This window comes from Chiloscyllium punctatum, chromosome 36, assembly GCF_047496795.1.
Source record: "Chiloscyllium punctatum isolate Juve2018m chromosome 36, sChiPun1.3, whole genome shotgun sequence".
Classification (NCBI taxonomy): domain Eukaryota; kingdom Metazoa; phylum Chordata; class Chondrichthyes; order Orectolobiformes; family Hemiscylliidae; genus Chiloscyllium; species Chiloscyllium punctatum.
The window spans coordinates 27352290-27374754 of record NC_092774.1 but is presented as its reverse complement, the minus strand read 5'-3'; the positions used below and the strand labels follow the sequence as shown (position 1 = coordinate 27374754).

The 22465-nt window shown below is 46.9% G+C and overlaps 1 protein-coding gene and 6 non-coding genes across 7 annotated transcripts in view; all 7 read right to left on the bottom strand.

The window, feature by feature from the left end:
* Positions 1-22465, bottom strand: part of LOC140460300 (uncharacterized) — a 749266-nt gene that overhangs the window by 440989 nt on the left and 285812 nt on the right. The window lies entirely within an intron of this gene.
* On the bottom strand, positions 939-1012 carry trnan-guu (transfer RNA asparagine (anticodon GUU)). The gene has a single exon. It is a non-coding gene; the product is annotated as a tRNA-Asn (tRNA).
* trnan-guu (transfer RNA asparagine (anticodon GUU)) lies at positions 4299-4372 on the bottom strand. The gene has a single exon. It is a non-coding gene; the product is annotated as a tRNA-Asn (tRNA).
* On the bottom strand, positions 7652-7725 carry trnan-guu (transfer RNA asparagine (anticodon GUU)). The gene has a single exon. It is a non-coding gene; the product is annotated as a tRNA-Asn (tRNA).
* trnan-guu (transfer RNA asparagine (anticodon GUU)) lies at positions 11012-11085 on the bottom strand. Its single transcript has one exon. It is a non-coding gene; the product is annotated as a tRNA-Asn (tRNA).
* trnan-guu (transfer RNA asparagine (anticodon GUU)) lies at positions 17724-17797 on the bottom strand. Its single transcript has one exon. It is a non-coding gene; the product is annotated as a tRNA-Asn (tRNA).
* trnan-guu (transfer RNA asparagine (anticodon GUU)) lies at positions 21084-21157 on the bottom strand. Its single transcript has one exon. It is a non-coding gene; the product is annotated as a tRNA-Asn (tRNA).

The following is a 22465-nucleotide window of genomic DNA, read 5'->3' as shown; positions in this document are numbered from 1 at the left end:
CATGCTGCAGAGTTCTGACGTTAGCACGGACATGCGCAGCAATGGGTTCATTCACAAGGCGAACAACCAAAGATAATCACCGTCACTGATTCCCTTCCACAGGCCCAACTTGGTGAAGCAGTATCTTTCACTGGCAAAAGAAACACCCTTGTCCTCAGGTGCCTGCTTCATTTCGATCACGATTTCAAGCCCCTCACTCTTCTAGTCTCATTTCCAAACACTTTGCTCATAGCCTCAAAAGAAGCTCTGCGGGTATCTGCTTGTTCCACCCGAACAGGCAGTGGGTTGCAGATTCCCACCAGTCCCAATTTGAGTGAAATATTTTTCCCCCTCCACTGATTTGAATCTTAAAGAAGAAGCCGGGGAGCAAGCTCCCTTTCTTTTCGACGACATTTCTCATTTTGTACTCGGCAGGGTTCACACCTGCGAGGGGAAACCGCAATGGATTTCATGTACATCGCATTAACCACTCGGCCCACGAATACAGAACCACACTGACAGCTTGACTTCCCAGGCCTGTCTGCCTATGGAGCTGAGAAAGAGTGAATCATCGCAGAGTTTGTTTGAATCCAATCACTTCACAGTGATTCGAAAGGGTTAAATATCGGCACATGGTGTTTGCAGATATTTCGGTGTTTCACCCCAAAAGATGAAATGAACTTTCAGTTAGAAATTGCAGGAGGAACTCAGCAGGTCAGGCAACATCTGTGGAAAGAGAATCAGAGGCAACATTTCAAAATTGTGTTTTCACCGACAGGTACTGTCAAACCTGCCTAGTTTCTCTTTTGGTCTCGTCTTCTCAGCAAACGCAGTCCCTTCCGTTAGACATCAATTCAATTCAGAAACCCCTTTGTGGAGAAGATTTCCGTTGGGGGAAAATTTTCCTGACGCCATTAAAAGCGCACAGCTTCGAAGCCAAAGAAGGGCAGCGAACACACCGCCCCTGGGTGGGCTCGAACCACCAACCTTTCGGTCAACAGCCGAACGCGCTGACCAATTGCGCCACAGAGACAGGCGCGGACTTGGGCTGCACCATCGCCTGGTGATTTTATACTTCAGCCTCCCCGCCGAGAATTACAATTGTCGTCTATCAGTTTTACTTTTCCATAATCAAGCCTGGGAGATCTCTTGTGGAGATACCGGGGACAGTCTGCAGACACATCCATGTCACGAGGAACTAGCTTTCTTACTCCGGGGCCGTCGCCCTTCCAGCCTTTCAGTGTTTTGCCTGTTCCCGAGTTCTCTCGTTGGCTCGCAGGGGAGAAGGGGTTTGAATTCATGATGTGCAGGAACGACAATTCTTTCATTGTCTCAGATCAGTTCATGTGCCAAGAACATCAGAGTCAACCTCCCGGCCTCGTCAACAAGGGGACGGTGTCTGGACTGTCTCTGCTCAATCGGACCGGTCATCTTTCATTCTCCTCGAAATCCGCTTCGCAAAGTGTTTCTAAAGGTTCACAAAGCTGGAGACTGGGATTTCTGTGTTGCTTCATGAACATTTGAACATTTTTCCATTTCCTAACTGACAATATTTTGCCAAAATCTCTTCCAATTGTACGCCTTGCCTCATGTCCAGGGATGAGGAATTTCCATTTTGGGGAGACATTCCCAAGGTGGAGAATGTTCGCTTTGGAGCAAAGAAGGAAAACTGGAGATTTCCTGGGGCTGTTGGTCACGATGGAGGAAGAAGCGGTGGGAATGGGCAGTTTAATGATCAGAAGAACCAATTGCCACTGACCAGAGTCAGTTACCAGAGGACAGGGATTGAAGTTCTTGAATGAAAAGCAGCACTTGTGCCTAATAAACACAGAGAATACTGCAGAAAGCCAACGGGTCGAGCAGCATCTGTGGAAAGGGAAACAGAGCTGACGTTGTGAGTCTGGTACGTTGTTTGTTCAGAACCCGAGTTTCCTGCATGGCAATCAATTCCCAGACATGAGAAAACGGGTCTTTATTGAGACGGGTTTTGTGAAGTTTGAGCGATAATGCAACCAACAGGAAGTCATTTAAAATCGCCAGCGAAGAAATCATAGCCAGCAGGTTACCACCCTGGGCGGGGAGCCCCAAAGGATCTCTACGCCAACACCTTAAGTGTTCGGCCACAACTACACGCCCAAAGTTGTGGTCTAAACTTTCTCATGGAATAGTTCTAACAGGAAAGGTGAGTATTGGGATTGTCCTGTCCGCGCCATAGCCCCAACGGTTCCTGTTGCCCTGGATTTGATCAGGACAGAGGAGGCTGATGGGAGATCGAATTGAACTACATACATTGATGAGAGATAGAGCGGCTGGGAAGGATCCATTCCCATGCGTAGAGAGATTAATAATCAGGGCCGAAAATAAGGAGCCACTTCAAGAAATTTGGGGTTCATTCAGCAAAGCTAATGTATGACTGTTCACAGAAAATTGTGATGAAAGTCTCTCGAGTTATTTTGATGAGAAGTGTTGATGATGCTAATACAATCGATAGGATGAACGTAGATTGGTCAATGTATTTGGTGACAGTTCTGTTCTAGCCCTGTGAGCGAAACCTGGATCTGAAGGAGTAGAAGGGACATTAACAACATCGATCTGAAATTGGACACGTGACAAGGAACAGAGCCATCATGAACAGTTGGCTTTTGAACTGGAGAAGGTTTCTCGTGAAATTCGCTTGAGGCTTGAGGTATGCAAGGTCAAGATAATTTAGGTAAAACACGGAAACGCTATCCTCATTAGCAGACAGTGAAAGGATTACAAGACACAAATTAAACATTTTCGACAAGTGATACAGGGGACTGGGAAGATAAGTATTATAAACTGTGAACAGCAAAGTTCTGGAGCACAACACATACATTCAAAGACCGAAAACATCCAGGTCCTGATTAATCAGATTGCATTGTAGTGCATGTTTGCAAAACATCCACTTGCAATGTCCTACAAAAGAGTGACAAAACCCATCCCTGTCAGCCCAGGATAGAAAATCCGAAGGGATGAACGTTTGCTGATTTTCTGAAGATTCACAGAGCTTGGACTGGGTTTTGGTGATTGTTTCTTTTCCACTCCCAGGAGCCGCAGTGTTTGAGGCGTTGAGTTGGGGAGAATAAAATGTGCCCGTGAGCAGCATGTGGGGCTATTTCAGCTTCCCCTCATATGACTGCGCTGTGAGTTGACTCAGATGTTCTCAGGGACATTTACTGACGCGAGACAGTGAAAGGATTCTCATTCCCGCAGATCGGGAATTCAAACCGTATGCCGGCTACAGGACAATGAGAAAGATTAATTGGGGTGTGTGAAGAAGCTGTGAGCTGCATTTCAAACAGGGAGGTGGAGTCAGATGCATCATCCATTGGCCCCGGCCCTGTGCGTATCTCACGCCACCATGCTGCAGAGTTCTGACGTTAGCACGGACATGCGCAGCAATGGGTTCATTCACAAGGCGAACAACCAAAGATAATCACCGTCACTGATTCCCTTCCACAGGCCCAACTTGGTGAAGCAGTATCTTTCACTGGCAAAAGAAACACCCTTGTCCTCAGGTGCCTGCTTCATTTCGATCACGATTTCAAGCACCTCACTCTTCTAGTCTCATTTCCAAACACTTTGCTCATAGCCTCAAAAGAAGCTCTGCGGGTATCTGCTTGTTCCACCCGAACAGGCAGTGGGTTGCAGATTCCCACCAGTCCCAATTTGAGTGAAATATTTTTCCCCCTCCACTGATTTGAATCTTAAAGAAGAAGCCGGGGAGCAAGCTCCCTTTCTTTTCGACGACATTTCTCATTTTGTACTCGGCAGGGTTCACACCTGCGAGGGGAAACCGCAATGGATTTCATGTACATCGCATTAACCACTCGGCCCACGAATACAGAACCACACTGACAGCTTGACTTCCCAGGCCTGTCTGCCTATGGAGCTGAGAAAGAGTGAATCATCGCAGAGTTTGTTTGAATCCAATCACTTCACAGTGATTCGAAAGGGTTAAATATCGGCACATGGTGTTTGCAGATATTTCGGTGTTTCACCCCAAAAGATGAAATGAACTTTCAGTTAGAAATTGCAGGAGGAACTCAGCAGGTCAGGCAACATCTGTGGAAAGAGAATCAGAGGCAACATTTCAAAATTGTGTTTTCACCGACAGGTACTGTCAAACCTGCCTAGTTTCTCTTTTGGTCTCGTCTTCTCAGCAAACGCAGTCCCTTCCGTTAGACATCAATTCAATTCAGAAACCCCTTTGTGGAGAAGATTTCCGTTGGGGGAAAATTTTCCTGACGCCATTAAAAGCGCACAGCTTCGAAGCCAAAGAAGGGCAGCGAACACACCGCCCCTGGGTGGGCTCGAACCACCAACCTTTCGGTTAACAGCCGAACGCGCTGACCAATTGCGCCACAGAGACAGGCGCTGACTTGGGCTGCACCATCGCCTGGTGATTTTATACTTCAGCCTCCCCGCCGAGAATTACAATTGTCGTCTATCAGTTTTACTTTTCCATAATCAAGCCTGGGAGATCTCTTGTGGAGATACCGGGGACAGTCTGCAGACACATCCATGTCACGAGGAACTAGCTTTCTTACTCCGGGGCCGTCGCCCTTCCAGCCTTTCAGTGTTTTGCCTGTTCCCGAGTTCTCTCGTTGGCTCGCAGGGGAGAAGGGGTTTGAATTCATGATGTGCAGGAACGACAATTCTTTCATTGTCTCAGATCAGTTCATGTGCCAAGAACATCAGAGTCAACCTCCCGGCCTCGTCAACAAGGGGACGGTGTCTGGACTGTCTCTGCTCAATCGGACCGGTCATCTTTCATTCTCCTCGAAATCCGCTTCGCAAAGTGTTTCTAAAGGTTCACAAAGCTGGAGACTGGGATTTCTGTGTTGCTTCATGAACATTTGAACATTTTTCCATTTCCTAACTGACAATATTTTGCCAAAATCTCTTCCAATTGTACGCCTTGCCTCATGTCCAGGGATGAGGAATTTCCATTTTGGGGAGACATTCCCAAGGTGGAGAATGTTCGCTTTGGAGCAAAGAAGGAAAACTGGAGATTTCCTGGGGCTGTTGGTCACGATGGAGGAAGAAGCGGTGGGAATGGGCAGTTTAATGATCAGAAGAACCAATTGCCACTGACCAGAGTCAGTTACCAGAGGACAGGGATTGAAGTTCTTGAATGAAAAGCAGCACTTGTGCCTAATAAACACAGAGAATACTGCAGAAAGCCAACGGGTCGAGCAGCATCTGTGGAAAGGGAAACAGAGCTGACGTTGTGAGTCTGGTACGTTGTTTGTTCAGAACCCGAGTTTCCTGCATGGCAATCAATTCCCAGACATGAGAAAACGGGTCTTTATTGAGACGGGTTTTGTGAAGTTTGAGCGATAATGCAACCAACAGGAAGTCATTTAAAATCGCCAGCGAAGAAATCATAGCCAGCAGGTTACCACCCTGGGCGGGGAGCCCCAAAGGATCTCTACGCCAACACCTTAAGTGTTCGGCCACAACTACACGCCCAAAGTTGTGGTCTAAACTTTCTCATGGAATAGTTCTAACAGGAAAGGTGAGTATTGGGATTGTCCTGTCCGCGCCATAGCCCCAACGGTTCCTGTTGCCCTGGATTTGATCAGGACAGAGGAGGCTGATGGGAGATCGAATTGAACTACACACATTGATGAGAGATAGAGCGGCTGGGAAGGATCCATTCCCATGCGTAGAGAGATTAATAATCAGGGCCGAAAATAAGGAGCCACTTCAAGAAATTTGGGGTTCATTCAGCAAAGCTAATGTATGACTGTTCACAGAAAATTGTGATGAAAGTCTCTCGAGTTATTTTGATGAGAAGTGTTGATGATGCTAATACAATCGATAGGATGAACGTAGATTGGTCAATGTGACAGTTCTGTTCTAGCCCTGTGAGCGAAACCTGGATCTGAAGGAGTAGAAGGGACATTAACAACATCGATCTGAAATTGGACACGTGACAAGGAACAGAGCCATCATGAACAGTTGGCTTTTGAACTGGAGAAGGTTTCTCGTGAAATTCGCTTGAGGCTTGAGGTATGCAAGGTCAAGATAATTTAGGTAAAACACGGAAACGCTATCCTCATTAGCAGACAGTGAAAGGATTACAAGACACAAATTAAACATTTTCGACAAGTGATACAGGGGACTGGGAAGATAAGTATTATAAACTGTGAACAGCAAAGTTCTGGAGCACAACACATACATTCAAAGACCGAAAACATCCAGGTCCTGATTAATCAGATTGCATTGTAGTGCATGTTTGCAAAACATCCACTTGCAATGTCCTACAAAAGAGTGACAAAACCCATCCCTGTCAGCCCAGGATAGAAAATCCGAAGGGATGAACGTTTGCTGATTTTCTGAAGATTCACAGAGCTTGGACTGGGTTTTGGTGATTGTTTCTTTTCCACTCCCAGGAGCCGCAGTGTTTGAGGCGTTGAGTTGGGGAGAATAAAATGTGCCCGTGAGCAGCATGTGGGGCTATTTCAGCTTCCCCTCATATGACTGCGCTGTGAGTTGACTCAGATGTTCTCAGGGACATTTACTGACGCGAGACAGTGAAAGGATTCTCATTCCCGCAGATCGGGAATTCAAACCGTATGCCGGCTACAGGACAATGAGAAAGATTAATTGGGGTGTGTGAAGAAGCTGTGAGCTGCATTTCAAACAGGGAGGTGGAGTCAGATGCATCATCCATTGGCCCCGGCCCTGTGCGTATCTCACGCCACCATGCTGCAGAGTTCTGACGTTAGCACGGACATGCGCAGCAATGGGTTCATTCACAAGGCGAACAACCAAAGATAATCACCGTCACTGATTCCCTTCCACAGGCCCAACTTGGTGAAGCAGTATCTTTCACTGGCAAAAGAAACACCCTTGTCCTCAGGTGCCTGCTTCATTTCGATCACGATTTCAAGCACCTCACTCTTCTAGTCTCATTTCCAAACACTTTGCTCATAGCCTCAAAAGAAGCTCTGCGGGTATCTGCTTGTTCCACCCGAACAGGCAGTGGGTTGCAGATTCCCACCAGTCCCAATTTGAGTGAAATATTTTTCCCCCTCCACTGATTTGAATCTTAAAGAAGAAGCCGGGGAGCAAGCTCCCTTTCTTTTCGACGACATTTCTCATTTTGTACTCGGCAGGGTTCACACCTGCGAGGGGAAACCGCAATGGATTTCATGTACATCGCATTAACCACTCGGCCCACGAATACAGAACCACACTGACAGCTTGACTTCCCAGGCCTGTCTGCCTATGGAGCTGAGAAAGAGTGAATCATCGCAGAGTTTGTTTGAATCCAATCACTTCACAGTGATTCGAAAGGGTTAAATATCGGCACATGGTGTTTGCAGATATTTCGGTGTTTCACCCCAAAAGATGAAATGAACTTTCAGTTAGAAATTGCAGGAGGAACTCAGCAGGTCAGGCAACATCTGTGGAAAGAGAATCAGAGGCAACATTTCAAAATTGTGTTTTCACCGACAGGTACTGTCAAACCTGCCTAGTTTCTCTTTTGGTCTCGTCTTCTCAGCAAACGCAGTCCCTTCCGTTAGACATCAATTCAATTCAGAAACCCCTTTGTGGAGAAGATTTCCGTTGGGGGAAAATTTTCCTGACGCCATTAAAAGCGCACAGCTTCGAAGCCAAAGAAGGGAAGCGAACACACCGCCCCTGGGTGGGCTCGAACCACCAACCTTTCGGTTAACAGCCGAACGCGCTGACCAATTGCGCCACAGAGACAGGCGCTGACTTGGGCTGCACCATCGCCTGGTGATTTTATACTTCAGCCTCCCCGCCGAGAATTACAATTGTCGTCTATCAGTTTTACTTTTCCATAATCAAGCCTGGGAGATCTCTTGTGGAGATACCGGGGACAGTCTGCAGACACATCCATGTCACGAGGAACTAGCTTTCTTACTCCGGGGCCGTCGCCCTTCCAGCCTTTCAGTGTTTTGCCTGTTCCCGAGTTCTCTCGTTGGCTCGCAGGGGAGAAGGGGTTTGAATTCATGATGTGCAGGAACGACAATTCTTTCATTGTCTCAGATCAGTTCATGTGCCAAGAACATCAGAGTCAACCTCCCGGCCTCGTCAACAAGGGGACGGTGTCTGGACTGTCTCTGCTCAATCGGACCGGTCATCTTTCATTCTCCTCGAAATCCGCTTCGCAAAGTGTTTCTAAAGGTTCACAAAGCTGGAGACTGGGATTTCTGTGTTGCTTCATGAACATTTGAACATTTTTCCATTTCCTAACTGACAATATTTTGCCAAAATCTCTTCCAATTGTACGCCTTGCCTCATGTCCAGGGATGAGGAATTTCCATTTTGGGGAGACATTCCCAAGGTGGAGAATGTTCGCTTTGGAGCAAAGAAGGAAAACTGGAGATTTCCTGGGGCTGTTGGTCACGATGGAGGAAGAAGCGGTGGGAATGGGCAGTTTAATGATCAGAAGAACCAATTGCCACTGACCAGAGTCAGTTACCAGAGGACAGGGATTGAAGTTCTTGAATGAAAAGCAGCACTTGTGCCTAATAAACACAGAGAATACTGCAGAAAGCCAACGGGTCGAGCAGCATCTGTGGAAAGGGAAACAGAGCTGACGTTGTGAGTCTGGTACGTTGTTTGTTCAGAACCCGAGTTTCCTGCATGGCAATCAATTCCCAGACATGAGAAAACGGGTCTTTATTGAGACGGGTTTTGTGAAGTTTGAGCGATAATGCAACCAACAGGAAGTCATTTAAAATCGCCAGCGAAGAAATCATAGCCAGCAGGTTACCACCCTGAGCGGGGAGCCCCAAAGGATTTCTACGCCAACACCTTAAGTGTTCGGCCACAACTACACGCCCAAAGTTGTGGTCTAAACTTTCTCATGGAATAGTTCTAACAGGAAAGGTGAGTATTGGGATTGTCCTGTCCGCGCCATAGCCCCAACGGTTCCTGTTGCCCTGGATTTGATCAGGACAGAGGAGGCTGATGGGAGATCGAATTGAACTACACACATTGATGAGAGATAGAGCGGCTGGGAAGGATCCATTCCCATGCGTAGAGAGATTAATAATCAGGGCCGAAAATAAGGAGCCACTTCAAGAAATTTGGGGTTCATTCAGCAAAGCTAATGTATGACTGTTCACAGAAAATTGTGATGAAAGTCTCTCGAGTTATTTTGATGAGAAGTGTTGATGATGCTAATACAATCGATAGGATGAACGTAGATTGGTCAATGTATTTGGTGACAGTTCTGTTCTAGCCCTGTGAGCGAAACCTGGATCTGAAGGAGTAGAAGGGACATTAACAACATCGATCTGAAATTGGACACGTGACAAGGAACAGAGCCATCATGAACAGTTGGCTTTTGAACTGGAGAAGGTTTCTCGTGAAATTCGCTTGAGGCTTGAGGTATGCAAGGTCAAGATAATTTAGGTAAAACACGGAAACGCTATCCTCATTAGCAGACAGTGAAAGGATTACAAGACACAAATTAAACATTTTCGACAAGTGATACAGGGGACTGGGAAGATAAGTATTATAAACTGTGAACAGCAAAGTTCTGGAGCACAACACATACATTCAAAGACCGAAAACATCCAGGTCCTGATTAATCAGATTGCATTGTAGTGCATGTTTGCAAAACATCCACTTGCAATGTCCTACAAAAGAGTGACAAAACCCATCCCTGTCAGCCCAGGATAGAAAATCCGAAGGGATGAACGTTTGCTGATTTTCTGAAGATTCACAGAGCTTGGACTGGGTTTTGGTGATTGTTTCTTTTCCACTCCCAGGAGCCGCAGTGTTTGAGGCGTTGAGTTGGGGAGAATAAAATGTGCCCGTGAGCAGCATGTGGGGCTATTTCAGCTTCCCCTCATATGACTGCGCTGTGAGTTGACTCAGATGTTCTCAGGGACATTTACTGACGCGAGACAGTGAAAGGATTCTCATTCCCGCAGATCGGGAATTCAAACCGTATGCCGGCTACAGGACAATGAGAAAGATTAATTGGGGTGTGTGAAGAAGCTGTGAGCTGCATTTCAAACAGGGAGGTGGAGTCAGATGCATCATCCATTGGCCCCGGCCCTGTGCGTATCTCACGCCACCATGCTGCAGAGTTCTGACGTTAGCACGGACATGCGCAGCAATGGGTTCATTCACAAGGCGAACAACCAAAGATAATCACCGTCACTGATTCCCTTCCACAGGCCCAACTTGGTGAAGCAGTATCTTTCACTGGCAAAGGAAACACCCTTGTCCTCAGGTGCCTGCTTCATTTCGATCACGATTTCAAGCACCTCACTCTTCTAGTCTCATTTCCAAACACTTTGCTCATAGCCTCAAAAGAAGCTCTGCGGGTATCTGCTTGTTCCACCCGAACAGGCAGTGGGTTGCAGATTCCCACCAGTCCCAATTTGAGTGAAATATTTTTCCCCCTCCACTGATTTGAATCTTAAAGAAGAAGCCGGGGAGCAAGCTCCCTTTCTTTTCGACGACATTTCTCATTTTGTACTCGGCAGGGTTCACACCTGCGAGGGGAAACCGCAATGGATTTCATGTACATCGCATTAACCACTCGGCCCACGAATACAGAACCACACTGACAGCTTGACTTCCCAGGCCTGTCTGCCTATGGAGCTGAGAAAGAGTGAATCATCGCAGAGTTTGTTTGAATCCAATCACTTCACAGTGATTCGAAAGGGTTAAATATCGGCACATGGTGTTTGCAGATATTTCGGTGTTTCACCCCAAAAGATGAAATGAACTTTCAGTTAGAAATTGCAGGAGGAACTCAGCAGGTCAGGCAACATCTGTGGAAAGAGAATCAGAGGCAACATTTCAAAATTGTGTTTTCACCGACAGGTACTGTCAAACCTGCCTAGTTTCTCTTTTGGTCTCGTCTTCTCAGCAAACGCAGTCCCTTCCGTTAGACATCAATTCAATTCAGAAACCCCTTTGTGGAGAAGATTTCCGTTGGGGGAAAATTTTCCTGACGCCATTAAAAGCGCACAGCTTCGAAGCCAAAGAAGGGCAGCGAACACACCGCCCCTGGGTGGGCTCGAACCACCAACCTTTCGGTTAACAGCCGAACGCGCTGACCAATTGCGCCACAGAGACAGGCGCTGACTTGGGCTGCACCATCGCCTGGTGATTTTATACTTCAGCCTCCCCGCCGAGAATTACAATTGTCGTCTATCAGTTTTACTTTTCCATAATCAAGCCTGGGAGATCTCTTGTGGAGATACCGGGGACAGTCTGCAGACACATCCATGTCACGAGGAACTAGCTTTCTTACTCCGGGGCCGTCGCCCTTCCAGCCTTTCAGTGTTTTGCCTGTTCCCGAGTTCTCTCGTTGGCTCGCAGGGGAGAAGGGGTTTGAATTCATGATGTGCAGGAACGACAATTCTTTCATTGTCTCAGATCAGTTCATGTGCCAAGAACATCAGAGTCAACCTCCCGGCCTCGTCAACAAGGGGACGGTGTCTGGACTGTCTCTGCTCAATCGGACCGGTCATCTTTCATTCTCCTCGAAATCCGCTTCGCAAAGTGTTTCTAAAGGTTCACAAAGCTGGAGACTGGGATTTCTGTGTTGCTTCATGAACATTTGAACATTTTTCCATTTCCTAACTGACAATATTTTGCCAAAATCTCTTCCAATTGTACGCCTTGCCTCATGTCCAGGGATGAGGAATTTCCATTTTGGGGAGACATTCCCAAGGTGGAGAATGTTCGCTTTGGAGCAAAGAAGGAAAACTGGAGATTTCCTGGGGCTGTTGGTCACGATGGAGGAAGAAGCGGTGGGAATGGGCAGTTTAATGATCAGAAGAACCAATTGCCACTGACCAGAGTCAGTTACCAGAGGACAGGGATTGAAGTTCTTGAATGAAAAGCAGCACTTGTGCCTAATAAACACAGAGAATACTGCAGAAAGCCAACGGGTCGAGCAGCATCTGTGGAAAGGGAAACAGAGCTGACGTTGTGAGTCTGGTACGTTGTTTGTTCAGAACCCGAGTTTCCTGCATGGCAATCAATTCCCAGACATGAGAAAACGGGTCTTTATTGAGACGGGTTTTGTGAAGTTTGAGCGATAATGCAACCAACAGGAAGTCATTTAAAATCGCCAGCGAAGAAATCATAGCCAGCAGGTTACCACCCTGGGCGGGGAGCCCCAAAGGATCTCTACGCCAACACCTTAAGTGTTCGGCCACAACTACACGCCCAAAGTTGTGGTCTAAACTTTCTCATGGAATAGTTCTAACAGGAAAGGTGAGTATTGGGATTGTCCTGTCCGCGCCATAGCCCCAACGGTTCCTGTTGCCCTGGATTTGATCAGGACAGAGGAGGCTGATGGGAGATCGAATTGAACTACACACATTGATGAGAGATAGAGCGGCTGGGAAGGATCCATTCCCATGCGTAGAGAGATTAATAATCAGGGCCGAAAATAAGGAGCCACTTCAAGAAATTTGGGGTTCATTCAGCAAAGCTAATGTATGACTGTTCACAGAAAATTGTGATGAAAGTCTCTCGAGTTATTTTGATGAGAAGTGTTGATGATGCTAATACAATCGATAGGATGAACGTAGATTGGTCAATGTGACAGTTCTGTTCTAGCCCTGTGAGCGAAACCTGGATCTGAAGGAGTAGAAGGGACATTAACAACATCGATCTGAAATTGGACACGTGACAAGGAACAGAGCCATCATGAACAGTTGGCTTTTGAACTGGAGAAGGTTTCTCGTGAAATTCGCTTGAGGCTTGAGGTATGCAAGGTCAAGATAATTTAGGTAAAACACGGAAACGCTATCCTCATTAGCAGACAGTGAAAGGATTACAAGACACAAATTAAACATTTTCGACAAGTGATACAGGGGACTGGGAAGATAAGTATTATAAACTGTGAACAGCAAAGTTCTGGAGCACAACACATACATTCAAAGACCGAAAACATCCAGGTCCTGATTAATCAGATTGCATTGTAGTGCATGTTTGCAAAACATCCACTTGCAATGTCCTACAAAAGAGTGACAAAACCCATCCCTGTCAGCCCAGGATAGAAAATCCGAAGGGATGAACGTTTGCTGATTTTCTGAAGATTCACAGAGCTTGGACTGGGTTTTGGTGATTGTTTCTTTTCCACTCCCAGGAGCCGCAGTGTTTGAGGCGTTGAGTTGGGGAGAATAAAATGTGCCCGTGAGCAGCATGTGGGGCTATTTCAGCTTCCCCTCATATGACTGCGCTGTGAGTTGACTCAGATGTTCTCAGGGACATTTACTGACGCGAGACAGTGAAAGGATTCTCATTCCCGCAGATCGGGAATTCAAACCGTATGCCGGCTACAGGACAATGAGAAAGATTAATTGGGGTGTGTGAAGAAGCTGTGAGCTGCATTTCAAACAGGGAGGTGGAGTCAGATGCATCATCCATTGGCCCCGGCCCTGTGCGTATCTCACGCCACCATGCTGCAGAGTTCTGACGTTAGCACGGACATGCGCAGCAATGGGTTCATTCACAAGGCGAACAACCAAAGATAATCACCGTCACTGATTCCCTTCCACAGGCCCAACTTGGTGAAGCAGTATCTTTCACTGGCAAAGGAAACACCCTTGTCCTCAGGTGCCTGCTTCATTTCGATCACGATTTCAAGCACCTCACTCTTCTAGTCTCATTTCCAAACACTTTGCTCATAGCCTCAAAAGAAGCTCTGCGGGTATCTGCTTGTTCCACCCGAACAGGCAGTGGGTTGCAGATTCCCACCAGTCCCAATTTGAGTGAAATATTTTTCCCCCTCCACTGATTTGAATCTTAAAGAAGAAGCCGGGGAGCAAGCTCCCTTTCTTTTCGACGACATTTCTCATTTTGTACTCGGCAGGGTTCACACCTGCGAGGGGAAACCGCAATGGATTTCATGTACATCGCATTAACCACTCGGCCCACGAATACAGAACCACACTGACAGCTTGACGTCCCAGGCCTGTCTGCCTATGGAGCTGAGAAAGAGTGAATCATCGCAGAGTTTGTTTGAATCCAATCACTTCACAGTGATTCGAAAGGGTTAAATATCGGCACATGGTGTTTGCAGATATTTCGGTGTTTCACCCCAAAAGATGAAATGAACTTTCAGTTAGAAATTGCAGGAGGAACTCAGCAGGTCAGGCAACATCTGTGGAAAGAGAATCAGAGGCAACATTTCAAAATTGTGTTTTCACCGACAGGTACTGTCAAACCTGCCTAGTTTCTCTTTTGGTCTCGTCTTCTCAGCAAACGCAGTCCCTTCCGTTAGACATCAATTCAATTCAGAAACCCCTTTGTGGAGAAGATTTCCGTTGGGGGAAAATTTTCCTGACGCCATTAAAAGCGCACAGCTTCGAAGCCAAAGAAGGGCAGCGAACACACCGCCCCTGGGTGGGCTAGAACCACCAACCTTCCGGTTAACAGCCGAACGCGCGGACCAATTGCGCCACAGAGACAGGCGCTGACATGGGCTGCACATCGCCTGGTGATTTTATAATTCAGCCTCCCCGCCGAGAATTACAGTTGTCGTCTATCAGTTTTACTTTTCCATAATCAAGCCTGGGAGATCTCTTGTGGAGATACCGGGGACAGTCTGCAGACACATCCATGTCACGAGGAACTAGCTTTCTTACTCCGGGGCCGTCGCCCTTCCAGCCTTTCAGTGTTTTGCCTGTTTCCGAGTTCTCTCGTTGGCTCGCAGGGGAGAAGGGGTTTGAATTCATGATGTGCAGGAACGACAATTCTTTCATTGTCTCAGATCAGTTCATGTGCCAAGAACATCAGAGTCAACCTCCCGGCCTCGTCAACAAGGGGACGGGGTCTGGACTGTCTCTGCTCAATCGGACCGGTCATCTTTCATTCTCCTCGAAATCCGCTTCGCAAAGTGTTTCTAAAGGTTCACAAAGCTGGAGACTGGGATTTCTGTGTTGCTTCATGAACATTTGAACATTTTTCCATTTCCTAACTGACAATATTTTGCCAAAATCTCTTCCAATTGTACGCCTTGCCTCATGTCCAGGGATGAGGAATTTCCATTTTGGGGAGACATTCCCAAGGTGGAGAATGTTCGCTTTGGAGCAAAGAAGGAAAACTGGAGATTTCCTGGGGCTGTTGGTCACGATGGAGGAAGAAGCGGTGGGAATGGGCAGTTTAATGATCAGAAGAACCAATTGCCACTGACCAGAGTCAGTTACCAGAGGACAGGGATTGAAGTTCTTGAATGAAAAGCAGCACTTGTGCCTAATAAACACAGAGAATACTGCAGAAAGCCAACGGGTCGAGCAGCATCTGTGGAAAGGGAAACAGAGCTGACGTTGTGAGTCTGGTACGTTGCTTGTTCAGAACCCGAGTTTCCTGCATGGCAATCAATTCCCAGACATGAGAAAACGGGTCTTTATTGAGACGGGTTTTGTGAAGTTTGAGCGATAATGCAACCAACAGGAAGTCATTTAAAATCGCCAGCGAAGAAATCATAGCCAGCAGGTTACCACCCTGGGCGGGGAGCCCCAAAGGATCTCTACGCCAACACCTTAAGTGTTCGGCCACAACTACACGCCCAAAGTTGTGGTCTAAACTTTCTCATGGAATAGTTCTAACAGGAAAGGTGAGTATTGGGATTGTCCTGTCCGCGCCATAGCCCCAACGGTTCCTGTTGCCCTGGATTTGATCAGGACAGAGGAGGCTGATGGGAGATCGAATTGAACTACACACATTGATGAGAGATAGAGCGGCTGGGAAGGATCCATTCCCATGCGTAGAGAGATTAATAATCAGGGCCGAAAATAAGGAGCCACTTCAAGAAATTTGGGGTTCATTCAGCAAAGCTAATGTATGACTGTTCACAGAAAATTGTGATGAAAGTCTCTCGAGTTATTTTGATGAGAAGTGTTGATGATGCTAATACAATCGATAGGATGAACGTAGATTGGTAAATGTATTTGGTGACAGTTCTGTTCTAGCCCTGTGAGCGAAACCTGGATCTGAAGGAGTAGAAGGGACATTAACAACATCGATCTGAAATTGGACACGTGACAAGGAACAGAGCCATCATGAACAGTTGGCTTTTGAACTGGAGAAGGTTTCTCGTGAAATTCGCTTGAGGCTTGAGGTATGCAAGGTCAAGATAATTTAGGTAAAACACGGAAACGCTATCCTCATTAGCAGACAGTGAAAGGATTACAAGACACAAATTAAACATTTTCGACAAGTGATACAGGGGACTGGGAAGATAAGTATTATAAACTGTGAACAGCAAAGTTCTGGAGCACAACACATACATTCAAAGACCGAAAACATCCAGGTCCTGATTAATCAGATTGCATTGTAGTGCATGTTTGCAAAACATCCACTTGCAATGTCCTACAAAAGAGTGACAAAACCCATCCCTGTCAGCCCAGGATAGAAAATCCGAAGGGATGAACGTTTGCTGATTTTCTGAAGATTCACAGAGCTTGGACTGGGTTTTGGTGATTGTTTCTTTTCCACTCCCAGGAGCCGCAGTGTTTGAGGCGTTGAGTTGGGGAGAATAAAATGTGCCCGTGAGCAGCATGTGGGGCTATTTCAGCTTCCCCTCATATGACTGCGCTGTGAGTTGACTCAGATGTTCTCAGGGACATTTACTGACGCGAGACAGTGAAAGGATTCTCATTCCCGCAGATCGGGAATTCAAACCGTATGCCGGCTACAGGACAATGAGAAAGATTAATTGGGGTGTGTGAAGAAGCTGTGAGCTGCATTTCAAACAGGGAGGTGGAGTCAGATGCATCATCCATTGGCCCCGGCCCTGTGCGTATCTCACGCCACCATGCTGCAGAGTTCTGACGTTAGCACGGACATGCGCAGCAATGGGTTCATTCACAAGGCGAACAACCAAAGATAATCACCGTCACTGATTCCCTTCCACAGGCCCAACTTGGTGAAGCAGTATCTTTCACTGGCAAAAGAAACACCCTTGTCCTCAGGTGCCTGCTTCATTTCGATCACGATTTCAAGCCCCTCACTCTTCTAGTCTCATTTCCAAACACTTTGCTCATAGCCTCAAAAGAAGCTCTGCGGGTATCTGCTTGTTCCACCCGAACAGGCAGTGGGTTGCAGATTCCCACCAGTCCCAATTTGAGTGAAATATTTTTCCCCCTCCACTGATTTGAATCTTAAAGAAGAAGCCGGGGAGCAAGCTCCCTTTCTTTTCGACGACATTTCTCATTTTGTACTCGGCAGGGTTCACACCTGCGAGGGGAAACCGCAATGGATTTCATGTACATCGCATTAACCACTCGGCCCACGAATACAGAACCACACTGACAGCTTGACTTCCCAGGCCTGTCTGCCTATGGAGCTGAGAAAGAGTGAATCATCGCAGAGTTTGTTTGAATCCAATCACTTCACAGTGATTCGAAAGGGTTAAATATCGGCACATGGTGTTTGCAGATATTTCGGTGTTTCACCCCAAAAGATGAAATGAACTTTCAGTTAGAAATTGCAGGAGGAACTCAGCAGGTCAGGCAACATCTGTGGAAAGAGAATCAGAGGCAACATTTCAAAATTGTGTTTTCACCGACAGGTACTGTCAAACCTGCCTAGTTTCTCTTTTGGTCTCGTCTTCTCAGCAAACGCAGTCCCTTCCGTTAGACATCAATTCAATTCAGAAACCCCTTTGTGGAGAAGATTTCCGTTTGGGGAAACTTTTCCTGACGCCATTAAAAGCGCACAGCTTCGAAGCCAAAGAAGGGCAGCGAACACACCGCCACTGGGTGGGCTCGAACCACCAACCTTTCGGTTAACAGCCGAACGCGCTGACCAATTGCGCCACAGAGACAGGCGCTGACTTGGGCTGCACCATCGCCTGGTGATTTTATACTTCAGCCTCCCCGCCGAGAATTACAATTGTCGTCTATCAGTTTTACTTTTCCATAATCAAGCCTGGGAGATCTCTTGTGGAGATACCGGGGACAGTCTGCAGACACATCCATGTCACGAGGAACTAGCTTTCTTACTCCGGGGCCGTCGCCCTTCCAGCCTTTCAGTGTTTTGCCTGTTCCCGAGTTCTCTCGTTGGCTCGCAGGGGAGAAGGGGTTTGAATTCATGATGTGCAGGAACGACAATTCTTTCATTGTCTCAGATCAGTTCATGTGCCAAGAACATCAGAGTCAACCTCCCGGCCTCGTCAACAAGGGGACGGTGTCTGGACTGTCTCTGCTCAATCGGACCGGTCATCTTTCATTCTCCTCGAAATCCGCTTCGCAAAGTGTTTCTAAAGGTTCACAAAGCTGGAGACTGGGATTTCTGTGTTGCTTCATGAACATTTTAACATTTTTCCATTTCCTAACTGACAATATTTTGCCAAAATCTCTTCCAATTGTACGCCTTGCCTCATGTCCAGGGATGAGGAATTTCCATTTTGGGGAGACATTCCCAAGGTGGAGAATGTTCGCTTTGGAGCAAAGAAGGAAAACTGGAGATTTCCTGGGGCTGTTGGTCACGATGGAGGAAGAAGCGGTGGGAATGGGCAGTTTAATGATCAGAAGAACCAATTGCCACTGACCAGAGTCAGTTACCAGAGGACAGGGATTGAAGTTCTTGAATGAAAAGCAGCACTTGTGCCTAATAAACACAGAGAATACTGCAGAAAGCCAACGGGTCGAGCAGCATCTGTGGAAAGGGAAACAGAGCTGACGTTGTGAGTCTGGTACGTTGTTTGTTCAGAACCCGAGTTTCCTGCATGGCAATCAATTCCCAGACATGAGAAAACGGGTCTTTATTGAGACGGGTTTTGTGAAGTTTGAGCGATAATGCAACCAACAGGAAGTCATTTAAAATCGCCAGCGAAGAAATCATAGCCAGCAGGTTACCACCCTGGGCGGGGAGCCCCAAAGGATCTCTACGCCAACACCTTAAGTGTTCGGCCACAACTACACGCCCAAAGTTGTGGTCTAAACTTTCTCATGGAATAGTTCTAACAGGAAAGGTGAGTATTGGGATTGTCCTGTCCGCGCCATAGCCCCAACGGTTCCTGTTGCCCTGGATTTGATCAGGACAGAGGAGGCTGATGGGAGATCGAATTGAACTACACACATTGATGAGAGATAGAGCGGCTGGGAAGGATCCATTCCCATGCGTAGAGAGATTAATAATCAGGGCCGAAAATAAGGAGCCACTTCAAGAAATTTGGGGTTCATTCAGCAAAGCTAATGTATGACTGTTCACAGAAAATTGTGATGAAAGTCTCTCGAGTTATTTTGATGAGAAGTGTTGATGATGCTAATACAATCGATAGGATGAACGTAGATTGGTAAATGTATTTGGTGACAGTTCTGTTCTAGCCCTGTGAGCGAAACCTGGATCTGAAGGAGTAGAAGGGACATTAACAACATCGATCTGAAATTGGACACGTGACAAGGAACAGAGCCATCATGAACAGTTGGCTTTTGAACTGGAGAAGGTTTCTCGTGAAATTCGCTTGAGGCTTGAGGTATGCAAGGTCAAGATAATTTAGGTAAAACACGGAAACGCTATCCTCATTAGCAGACAGTGAAAGGATTACAAGACACAAATTAAACATTTTCGACAAGTGATACAGGGGACTGGGAAGATAAGTATTATAAACTGTGAACAGCAAAGTTCTGGAGCACAACACATACATTCAAAGACCGAAAACATCCAGGGCCTGATTAATCAGATTGCATTGTAGTGCATGTTTGCAAAACATCCACTTGCAATGTCCTACAAAAGAGTGACAAAACCCATCCCTGTCAGCCCAGGATAGAAAATCCGAAGGGATGAACGTTTGCTGATTTTCTGAAGATTCACAGAGCTTGGACTGGGTTTTGGTGATTGTTTCTTTTCCACTCCCAGGAGCCGCAGTGTTTGAGGCGTTGAGTTGGGGAGAATAAAATGTGCCCGTGAGCAGCATGTGGGGCTATTTCAGCTTCCCCTCATATGACTGCGCTGTGAGTTGACTCAGATGTTCTCAGGGACATTTACTGACGCGAGACAGTGAAAGGATTCTCATTCCCGCAGATCGGGAATTCAAACCGTATGCCGGCTACAGGACAATGAGAAAGATTAATTGGGGTGTGTGAAGAAGCTGTGAGCTGCATTTCAAACAGGGAGGTGGAGTCAGATGCATCATCCATTGGCCCCGGCCCTGTGCGTATCTCACGCCACCATGCTGCAGAGTTCTGACGTTAGCACGGACATGCGCAGCAATGGGTTCATTCACAAGGCGAACAACCAAAGATAATCACCGTCACTGATTCCCTTCCACAGGCCCAACTTGGTGAAGCAGTATCTTTCACTGGCAAAGGAAACACCCTTGTCCTCAGGTGCCTGCTTCATTTCGATCACGATTTCAAGCACCTCACTCTTCTAGTCTCATTTCCAAACACTTTGCTCATAGCCTCAAAAGAAGCTCTGCGGGTATCTGCTTGTTCCACCCGAACAGGCAGTGGGTTGCAGATTCCCACCAGTCCCAATTTGAGTGAAATATTTTTCCCCCTCCACTGATTTGAATCTTAAAGAAGAAGCCGGGGAGCAAGCTCCCTTTCTTTTCGACGACATTTCTCATTTTGTACTCGGCAGGGTTCACACCTGCGAGGGGAAACCGCAATGGATTTCATGTACATCGCATTAACCACTCGGCCCACGAATACAGAACCACACTGACAGCTTGACTTCCCAGGCCTGTCTGCCTATGGAGCTGAGAAAGAGTGAATCATCGCAGAGTTTGTTTGAATCCAATCACTTCACAGTGATTCGAAAGGGTTAAATATCGGCACATGGTGTTTGCAGATATTTCGGTGTTTCACCCCAAAAGATGAAATGAACTTTCAGTTAGAAATTGCAGGAGGAACTCAGCAGGTCAGGCAACATCTGTGGAAAGAGAATCAGAGGCAACATTTCAAAATTGTGTTTTCACCGACAGGTACTGTCAAACCTGCCTAGTTTCTCTTTTGGTCTCGTCTTCTCAGCAAACGCAGTCCCTTCCGTTAGACATCAATTCAATTCAGAAACCCCTTTGTGGAGAAGATTTCCGTTGGGGGAAAATTTTCCTGACGCCATTAAAAGCGCACAGCTTCGAAGCCAAAGAAGGGCAGCGAACACACCGCCCCTGGGTGGGCTCGAACCACCAACCTTTCGGTTAACAGCCGAACGCGCTGACCAATTGCGCCACAGAGACAGGCGCTGACTTGGGCTGCACATCGCCTGGTGATTTTATAATTCAGCCTCCCCGCCGAGAATTACAGTTGTCGTCTATCAGTTTTACTTTTCCATAATCAAGCCTGGGAGATCTCTTGTGGAGATACCGGGGACAGTCTGCAGACACATCCATGTCACGAGGAACTAGCTTTCTTACTCCGGGGCCGTCGCCCTTCCAGCCTTTCAGTGTTTTGCCTGTTTCCGAGTTCTCTCGTTGGCTCGCAGGGGAGAAGGGGTTTGAATTCATGATGTGCAGGAACGACAATTCTTTCATTGTCTCAGATCAGTTCATGTGCCAAGAACATCAGAGTGAACCTCCCGGCCTCGTCAACAAGGGGACGGTGTCTGGACTGTCTCTGCTCAATCGGACCGGTCATCTTTCATTCTCCTCGAAATCCGCTTCGCAAAGTGTTTCTAAAGGTTCACAAAGCTGGAGACTGGGATTTCTGTGTTGCTTCATGAACATTTGAACATTTTTCCATTTCCTAACTGACAATATTTTGCCAAAATCTCTTCCAATTGTACGCCTTGCCTCATGTCCAGGGATGAGGAATTTCCATTTTGGGGAGACATTCCCAAGGTGGAGAATGTTCGCTTTGGAGCAAAGAAGGAAAACTGGAGATTTCCTGGGGCTGTTGGTCACGATGGAGGAAGAAGCGGTGGGAATGGGCAGTTTAATGATCAGAAGAACCAATTGCCACTGACCAGAGTCAGTTACCAGAGGACAGGGATTGAAGTTCTTGAATGAAAAGCAGCACTTGTGCCTAATAAACACAGAGAATACTGCAGAAAGCCAACGGGTCGAGCAGCATCTGTGGAAAGGGAAACAGAGCTGACGTTGTGAGTCTGGTACGTTGTTTGTTCAGAACCCGAGTTTCCTGCATGGCAATCAATTCCCAGACATGAGAAAACGGGTCTTTATTGAGACGGGTTTTGTGAAGTTTGAGCGATAATGCAACCAACAGGAAGTCATTTAAAATCGCCAGCGAAGAAATCATAGCCAGCAGGTTACCACCCTGGGCGGGGAGCCCCAAAGGATCTCTACGCCAACACCTTAAGTGTTCGGCCACAACTACACGCCCAAAGTTGTGGTCTAAACTTTCTCATGGAATAGTTCTAACAGGAAAGGTGAGTATTGGGATTGTCCTGTCCGCGCCATAGCCCCAACGGTTCCTGTTGCCCTGGATTTGATCAGGACAGAGGAGGCTGATGGGAGATCGAATTGAACTACACACATTGATGAGAGATAGAGCGGCTGGGAAGGATCCATTCCCATGCGTAGAGAGAT